Below are 8,631 nucleotides of genomic sequence, written 5' to 3'. Positions count from 1 at the left end.
GTGCCGACAGCCGTGAGTGAGAGTGTGTCTAAGTTCCGAAAGTCGGGACTCCCCACTCCCGGGGCCTGAGTGCCCTGACCGTCCTTGCTGGGTCAGTTCCATCACGGTCACACTCTTCCTGGCAGAGTCCTTTGGCCCCAGGGACTGGCTCTGAACCTGGCTTATTGTACACACACAGGAGGCTGGACCAGGGCAGTATGTGTCCAGGAATGGCCTCTTTAATACTTGGAGCAGTTCCCATATGAAGCCCACAATTGTGAAGGGAATTTTAATCGGTCATGGGCCACCCAGCATCCTGGACACCTGCTGCCTGGCTGGAGGCAGGTCATGTATAGGGCCAACGCAGGATGTGCTGGATGAGGCTGTGTAGGGTCATGGGTAGACCAGGAGTTTGCAGTCAAATAGGTCTGAATCCTGGTCTGGTTACAAGCTGCGTGATCTTGGTCAGTGCACATCATCTTCCTAAGGCTCAGTTTCTTTAGCTAGCAAATGGGGTTATGAGCACTTACTTTTGAGGGCTATTGTGATTATTAAACAAGCAATGTTTGCGTTGACCCCAGGCCATGTTCATTAACCACGGAGACCATGGAGGACAGAGGTGAGGAGCTCAGGCTTTGGACACAGACTGGGTTTAAATTCCAGCTCTGCTGCACACTAACGACAAGTCATTGGACCTCTGTGTGCCTCAGTTTCCTCATCTGTAATGGTAGTAGCTGCCTCATGGCTTGTTGAGAAGATGAACTAGGTGTAGTGCTACAACAGCATGTAACACACCTAGTGGGTGCTTGACAACTAGTAACACGTCCCAGGAACCCCACATGCTGGTGCCCTGGGTCCGACAGTTGGTCAGAGATACAGATGCTAAAGCCAGACTCAGGACAAGTGGGAGGGCTCAGACCTGTCCCTCAGCTCTGCTGCCTTTGTCTCTGCTAGAGGCTGTTCAAGTACTTGTTCCCAGGCCTGGGAGCACCCAGAAGGCAAAAACCCTGCCTGGTGGTCTCTTCTCTGATGATTTTACCTGCCAACTTAGTGCCCAGACAGTAAACAGAGATAGGTACAGAGATAGGTGACATCTCTAGCTTAGGGCAACACAGCAAGTCTCGGGAGAGGCCAGAGCTGGCATCCTGGGCCACCTGGATCCCCGGCCAGGGCTCCACCCTGTCATCTTCCTCTCTTAAGTAACACGTTACCAAAATGTCTTTCCCACAGACTGTTATCTGCTAGGCCACCTCAGGGACACTTTCTGAAATACCTCAAACATTGACACAACACAACGAGGTGTTTTTCTGTTCCTAGGCCAGGCCCTCTGGGGACAGCACTGTCTCTATGGCTCTAACCTTTGTTAATCAGTGATGACACCTGAGCCCAGCTCCTCCCACACACTAGGATAGGCGAAGACACTGAACAAGCCTATCTGCAAGGGTCAGAAGGGGGGGCATGACAGGTCAGTGGGCCCCCTCCTCCAAGACGAAGCCCCCAGCTGGCGCTCAGTAAGTTCTACTGGGTGATGGGCATGAGACAGATCATGAAGCCAGCTGAGGGCCCAGGAAGAGGCATCAGGTAAAGTGGTCAGGAGAGGAAAGATCTAAACTGGACAGGATTCAGAGGGCTGACCTGGACTTCACAGGCTAAAACTGATCATCTAATAAGTAGCTAAGATTTATGGAGCTCTTAGAAAGTTCCAAGCACTGTCCTAAGCAACTTTCTATAATTTAAACATCTCAACACCTTGTAAGGCACATACTGTTACTCACCCCACTTCATAGATGAGAAAGCTGAGGGCAAAAACGATGAAGTCATTCGCTTAGGGTCACACAGCTAGTAAGAGGCAGAGCTTGGATGTAAGCCTGGTACCCTGACGCCAGACCCAAGCTCTTAACCACTGTGGAAGCCTTGTGGGAGTGGGGAGAGTATCTTGGTCCATTTGGGCTGCTGTAACAAAATACCTCAGACTGGGTGGCTTAAACATCAAACATTTATTTCTCACAGTTCTAGAAGCTTGAAAGTCCCAAATCAAAATGCTGGCAGAGTCGGTTCCCTGTGAGAGCCATCTTCCCGGCTTGCAGAGGGTCATCTTCTCGCTGTGTCCTCACATGGTGGAAGGGGCAAGGGAGCTCGCCAAGGCCTCTTTTATAAGGCCTAGTACTTTTATGGTTTAATTTTTCACTAAGATTTTGATCTCTCTCTATTTTTTTCTGATAGCCGGGAAGTTGTTCGATACCTTTTATGAGATAATCCATCTTTTTCCCACTGATCTGAAATTCTACCACTAGCGTATACTAAATTTGGGTCTACTAGGGTCAATTTCTGAGTTTCACATGCTGTTCTGTTCTGTTGAGCTATCTATCTAGTATATGTTACTAGTCATATGTGAGATAGTAAAGGGGTGTTATTTAAACCGCTAAGTGTGTGGTCATTTGTTATGCAGCAATCGTGCACTGATATAGGTGAGGACACATCTGAAGGGCTTGTTAGCAGCAGAAAGGTAGGTACCTATGGCTTTTTGGGGACAAGGCTGGCTCAAAAGGTCTGCCACAAACTAGCCAGGTAGCATCAGGCAAAACCTTTCTTCTGTCCTATTCTTGGTTTTCAAACTATAGAACGGGGACAATTTTTTGACATCATGGTAATTAGTATGAACCGAGTGCAGGGCTGAGGCTTCAGAGGGTACACAGGAAATGTTGACAGAATGGAATTGACTTTCAACCTCACCTCTTTAGCCAAGAGAAGAAAATGGGCCCAAGCCACGTCCAAGTCCATGCCAGGCACTTCCCGCCTCCCTGTCCCCACTGGCTTCACTCCCCATAGCTGTGGTACTTGCCCCCTGCAGGACCTTCCCCTGCTCCAGGCCTTGGACCCCTCCTGCCCTTGGTCAGGGGGTGTGGAACGCTCAGGGGTCTTGGCTAAGGGCAGCCTGGCTGAGGAGTCTACTTAGCCCTTGGGCATCTGTTCTGGTCATCTGGCTTCTGTCTGTTCTCTAAGACTTGCCCCCACTCCTGGCTTCTGGAATCTGGAAACTCGAGTGCCTGAGCCAACACAGTTACCTTCCTGAGCCCCAATCAGCTATTTTGGAGACCTCACTCTCGTCTCCAATGTTACCCCCTGCCCTGGCTAGAGTCCAGCCTTGGTCCTCTGGGCTGGGGTCTAGAGCCCCAGGGATGACCTTGTAACCTAGCCCCCTCACCATACCCACTCCAGCAGAGAATAACTCAGCCTGGGCATGTGTCCCAGAGAGCCCTGAAGATCGAATAGCCAGGGGGGCAGCTGCAGGGTGAGAGACAGAGAGAGTACAGCTAGCTACCCCCTCCCCAGGCCATGGGGAAGGGCAACATATAGAAAAGTGCCCACCAGTACTTGGCCCAGTGCATGCAGTTGCCCCTAATTCCGAATCAGCCTTTATGGGTACCTGCACTGTGATGCTGATGCTGCTGGTCCACAGACTACACTTTGAATACCAAGGGGCTAGGGAATCTTCCAACTTGGCCAGCCTCTGAGATCCCAAGTGACTCTTTGCTTACTTATCCCACTGTTCAATGAAAACTTGCTCACTGAGAGGTCCAGATGCAAGTGGGCCCCACCATTTTCTGTGTAGCCTTCACCTCTGTCCCATGTTTTCCTTGCTTTATTTATTTTCTCCCCCGACATGAACATAAACTCCTTGAGAGCCAAAACCTTGTCACTTTGTTTACCACTGTTGTGCTACAGTCTTGCACAGGACAGGTGCTCAGTAAATATTTGTTGAAGAAAGGAATGAATGAGGCAGGCGGTGGACCTCCCTTATTGCTCATCCCCCACTGGGAATTTGTCGTTTTATCACCACCTAGTGGACATTTTTGTGTACTGCGAGATGGGGGAGAAAAATGCTCTACTTGTTTGAATCTGGCCCAGACAGAAGGTGGAGGAGGCCAGCGTGGGCAGAGAGCGGCCCCTTGTGGTGCTCCTGTTATCTGTGTTCTTGCCTAGGGCACAGAGCTCCTTGGAGAAGAGGCTTCCTGGAGGAGGCGGCATTTGAGCTGAACAGTGACGGCAATAAGATTTGTAATGGTGAGAATGAGAGAGGGAGAAAAGGCATCCCTAGCAGGATGAACAGCATGAGCAAAAGTCTGGAGGCTGGAAAGCATGGGCATGCGCCAAAGGAGAAGAGAAGTAGAAGCTGCTGAGGAGGACAGAGGAAGATGAGGCCGGACAGTGACACAGGAGGAGGGGAAGAGGCCCCAAGGAAAGGTGGTATTTGATTTTGGTGCTTGATTCATGCCAGGCACCTCACACACACAGGAGTTCATTTAATTCTTGCAAAGCCCCATGAGGTAGATTTTAGGGCCCCTATTTTACAGATAAGCAAACTGATGCAGATGAATGAAGTGCCTTGAGCCAAAGTCACACAGCTGGTAAGGAACAGAACTAGATTTGGTCTAGATCATGTGACTGTTTCTCTCCTTCCTGATGGGAATGCCTGCCCCTGGCTTGTGCCTGGATAGGAAGGCATGTTGGTAGGGCATATGTGGGAAGATAGGGGTTGCACTGCAGAGCACTGAGCTCTTGGTCATCACTGTCTCAGGCTTGACAGCACATCTGGGATCCTCCCTCTGCTCACCCTTATGGTCCTAGAGCCCCGGCCTGGGTGGCAGGATGCCACTGAGTCTCAGCTCTATCTGGGCTCACTTCACCTCTGTGGGCCACAGAGTACAATGGCTATAATGACTTGTAAAGGGACCACAGAAATCTCTGATTCACCTGTTATACAGGTATGGAAATTGAGTCCCAGAGAGGGGAAAGAACTTCCAGATTATGCATACCAAGCTAGGTTCAGTGTGGCTTTCATCCTGGCCCCTGCCTGGGCTTCCATCTGGTAGCTGGAAGCTGATGTTACCAGACAAAAGACCTGAGCCCTGGCCACAGAGGGTAGCAGAGGGCCCAGTTGGGCCCTCTTGGCCAGCCCAGGCCCCTGGGAAATGTGTTTTAGTTTTAGTTCCCAGTGAAGCGTATTCCCGGGGATGGGATGAGTATATGGAACCACTGGCTAAGGGGTTAGGGCCTCCCCAAGAAAGGAAGGGAGGCTTAGCTGAACGTGCCCCACAGACTTTCCAGAAGCTAGACCCTTCAGGCCAGGGGTTAGGGCACCCAGTTCTCCCAGCTCAGCAGCGGACCTGGATTGCCCTTGGACTTTCAGCCCTGCTACAGCCCTTCATCCAGCACAAGAAGCCACTTGCCCCTTTCTCGGCCCCTTAGCTTACTCTTCTGGGGAGCAGAGGGCCCGGCCCGGGGACTCAGGAGCACGGGGAGCCACCTCTACCCAAAATGAGCCCGGATCTGTGTTGGGCTTCACTTTGCGATCTTCACCACCACACAGGCCTCAGAGTGGGCACTGTTAGGATTCTCACTTTCAAGTAGAGAAAACCGAGTCTCAGAGAGGTGGAAAGACTTGCCCAAGGTCATCAGGTTTGAGCTGAGCCTCAAACCCAGGTCAGAGTGAACCAAAGCTTGACCACAATACCTATGACTGCCCCTGACCCAAGCCACCAGCCAGTTCCAGTGGCTCCTTCAGCCACATCTCCAGCTGCTGATTCATCCGTAGCTTCAGATATTGGGCATCTGCTTCTGCCCTAACACCTGGAATGCTGGCCGCAAGCCTCTGGTTTGCGCTAACACGGCCCCCACTATACACACCTCATTTCTCCTCTAACCCTCACCACTCCCCTTCCCTGCCCATCTTGCTGATGAACCAGCAGCCACGCCAGGGCAAGGACAGGGTGGGATCCAAACCTTTTCTGAGGCCCCAGCATCCAGCCAGGGCGGACACTGGGTAAACAGGTTCTCTGTGAATAAACCCCTGCAAGGGTGGACGCCGCCCCCATTTTTCAAATGGGAAAACTGAGAGTTGGGGGAAGTGACTTGCCTGAGTCACGAGCAGGCTCCAGGCAGAGCGGTGCCTTGACTAGGCCTCTCACTGTCAGGACTCAGGTTCTCCCATGGGGCAGTCGGCCTAACAAAGCTCCCCCAGCATCTGTGCCTCCCAAAGGCCAGACAGAGGCAATTGCCCAGATGCAGCTGACTCCGCTGACACAGAAACACCGGAATGCGCTTTGGTGGAGGAGGCCAGGAGACGATTGCTGTAGTCAGATTTCTGGGGCTCCCTGTGGCAGGAGCACATTATTTCTGGGGATTTTTACCAGAGCTGTTTTCTTAATCCTTCTCAGGGCATAGCTGGGACTTAGTAATGAGCTGTAACAGCCAGAATATTTAGTTCTGTGCATGGGGAACAACCGTTCCTTCTTAAGTGATCCCTGCTCCTCTTTTTTATGAGCTCAGATATTGTAAGGGGACTAGGGAGCAGATATCCAGGACTGGAGCAGCAGCAGTGCTCACTCTGGGCCAGAGCCCAGCACCCCCATTATGCAATGGACCCACAGAGGCCTAAGGAGGCTGTGAGGTTGGCGGCAGAGCCAAGAGCCAATGGGGGCAGCACAATTCCATATGCAGACTGGACTGGGCGTGCACAGGGCAAAGCCAAGGGGAGCGGCTGCCTCCCAGGAGCCAGGGGACCTCAGCGTGGGCCATTCCCACTGGGAAGGTCCCTGCAGAAGGAGAGGTTGTGTGGGGCCTGGCAGGCATCACTTTAGTCGTGAGGGAGCTGCCGAGGAGGATGGTCTAAGACAAGGAAACAGCAGGAGTAAAAGCGCGGAAGCTTGTCCTGGGTCGGTTCCCTAGAAGCAGGCTCTTAGCTGAGGATTCATGTGCAAGTGATTTACCCAGGAAGTGCTCCCAGAACAAGACAGAAAAGGAGTAGGAAGCAGGAGAGGGGAGGATGACAAGGGGCCCCATTTCTGGCTGAGTTCAGTAGAGGGTATAGTTACATCTCAGGGGTGTCGAAACCCCAGGCAACTGAGCTAGACTTCCACACTCCCGCTACGCCATCAGTCAGCACTAACTAGGAAGATCTGGGCAGCTTCCTGCCGGAGGAGGCACATCCTTGCCATGTGATGTGTGACGACTGAACAGGAGACGCAGATTGGCTGAGGAAATGGGTTTGAGCAGGACCTGAGGCTGGAGCTCAGACACATTACTGGAGGGCCAAGGTCGGCACTTCCTACCTGAGGGAGGACCAAGGCCCCATCTCTAATTTAGGACAGGCCAAGGAGGATCATGGAGCTCAGAGGAATGGGTCAGCTTTCTCTAGGCTGCAGGTGAAGTTCACTCAACTGTTTCAGCAAAAGTCCCATAAACCACCTCCGGAAATCCTTTCTCAGGTGCTGCTGTTTGGGGCCAAAACCCTGAACTGTGACGAGGAGGGACAAATAGCTCAAGTGAAAGATAGAACTCTTATTCAGCTAAAACCATTCAGAAATGAGTCACTGGCCTGACCCGGGCCCCAAGAGGCTGTACCAACAGGAGCTCAGGCCCTGGATGAGGTGGGCATCAGGTCTGGGCCCAAAGGGCAGAGCTGCAATTGACTAGGGGCACCTGGAGGGGTGCACCTGCGTTAGTGGCAACTCCTGTACCTCGATCCCATTTCCCTTCTTTCCTTCCCTCCCTCGAGGCCCTACCAGGATCTCTTGACCTCCAGCCTCCCCTCCTGAAATCTAGTCTCCTGGAGTCCCTTCTGAAAAGCAAATCTGGTCCTGTCCCATCCCTGTGCCACCCTCCATGGCTCCCCATTGCCCTCGGGAGAAAACCCTAAGCCCCAGTGTTCTTCCAAGTCCTCTCCTGGTGACGAAGGTGCTTAAGCCACAGTGACGGAGAGCAGCAAACTTCAGGCAGAAATCAGGAGTCCCAGCAGCTTCCAGAGCCCACAGGGCGTTGCGGGGAGCGGTGAGCAGCCCCGCTGTCTGGGAAGATCTGCCCTGGGACTGACCCCCAGGCCTCCCTCACCGGCTTTGTTTCTGTAATTAATTTATGGAAAGCATCTAAACTGGGAGTCAACACAGTCCTGCAAATCTCATCTAATCCCTGCCTCCATCTGAGGGAGCAGCATCCTGGAGGTGGATTTCATACAGTGATTACACTTGGTTTTATTTCTGAGATAAAACCAAAATGAACCATTTAAGGTCTGATTTCCTCAATCACCTGCGGAATGGTGCTTGGTGAGGCCATGGGGAACCTCGCAGTCCTGCAGCCTCGGGAGGGTCTGGGAAGGAGGGCGATCAGGATGGGGTGGGGAGAATCTTGTTTATCAAAAATCCTCTTGGCTTTACTTTTAAGCACACCCAGAATCTGACCTCTTCTCCCCCTCCACTACTTCCATTCCGATCTAAGCCACCATCACCTGTGCAATGGCCTCCTGGCATCTCCCTCCCCGTTTCTGCCTTGGCCTGCTCCATTCTCTTCTCACAGGTGGCCAGAGCCCTCAGCTCCTCTGAGCAGCTCACCGAGGACTCGCATCACCCCAGGGAAACCGGAGTCCTATCTCAGCCCATCACACCCACAGGGTGCCCTTCACCTCCCTCCCTTGCTATCTTATACTGTGCCAAGTGAGTGTGTACGGCTCCCACACTTGTTCCCATTGCCTGGGACATTCCTCCTCTCGTTTCCTACAGATCTCACTCAAAAAACAGCCCTTCCCCACCATCCATTTCTCTACCCCCTGCCCCTGCTTTATTCCCTTAGCACTCACATCAACCTGGCATAGCTTTA

The sequence above is a fragment of the Pteropus vampyrus genome, unplaced genomic scaffold, assembly GCF_000151845.1.
Source record: "Pteropus vampyrus isolate Shadow unplaced genomic scaffold, Pvam_2.0 Scaffold123, whole genome shotgun sequence".
NCBI lineage: Eukaryota > Metazoa > Chordata > Mammalia > Chiroptera > Pteropodidae > Pteropus > Pteropus vampyrus.
The sequence above is the reverse complement of the archived record's forward strand: the minus strand, read 5'-3'. Positions refer to the sequence as shown.